Source organism: Benincasa hispida, chromosome 9 (genome assembly GCF_027475165.1).
Source record: "Benincasa hispida cultivar pf3 chromosome 9, pf3_genome.v1.1, whole genome shotgun sequence".
NCBI classification, from domain to species: domain Eukaryota; kingdom Viridiplantae; phylum Streptophyta; class Magnoliopsida; order Cucurbitales; family Cucurbitaceae; genus Benincasa; species Benincasa hispida.
The window spans coordinates 10453617-10454364 of record NC_143486.1 but is presented as its reverse complement, the minus strand read 5'-3'; positions in this window follow the sequence as shown (position 1 = coordinate 10454364).

The following is a 748-nucleotide window of genomic DNA, read 5'->3' as shown; positions in this document are numbered from 1 at the left end:
CTGTTCGGGGAGTCGATAAGTTAATTCCTGTCGATGTGTATTTGCCGGGCAGAAGTAATTGCCTTCCCTTTTCCTTTCTCTCTTCTCCGTATCTTTTTTCTTAATTCCAAGGGACTTTATCCAGATTGTAGACGAAAGGTGGTTGGTAAGGGATAATGAGTGGTTGTGGTACAGGCAGGGTGAGGGGTTGAGTCGGGATTTTCATAAAAACTAGATTTTGGGGTCAAGGCAATCAGAATAGAATGTGGCCGAACAGCTTAGCAAAGTCCCTGCCCAAATTTAGATCTTAGGTCTTCTTTTAACTTCAGAGCACCACCGAGAACAAATGATGGAAATATTTCGGAATGCACATGTCACCCCAGACATTTCACCCGAGAGATTGGCCAGGTTAGTGGGACAGATTTTGGCTCTGCTTCAACCTCGTGAGAGGTGATTGTACCAGTAGCAAAACAGATCTCAGTCTCAAGAGGTACCATATCATATGTGTAACGAAAACGGACATGACACAGCAAGTTGCTAGTATAACTTGCTCACACAGGGGTCTGAAAGCTTTTCAGTCAAGACTGGTCGGGGCTCTGGAGAGGTGTCGTATGATAGTTGTGGTACATAACGTCCTTACCAGATGCTCGACAAGCCGCTACATTAGCGGCGCATAAATCATGTTCGTCAACCAAGTTTGTTCAGTGATCGTAACGTAATTAATTGGTTAGTGGGGCCGGGATTCAAAAGAATTGGGCGAAGTGTTTGT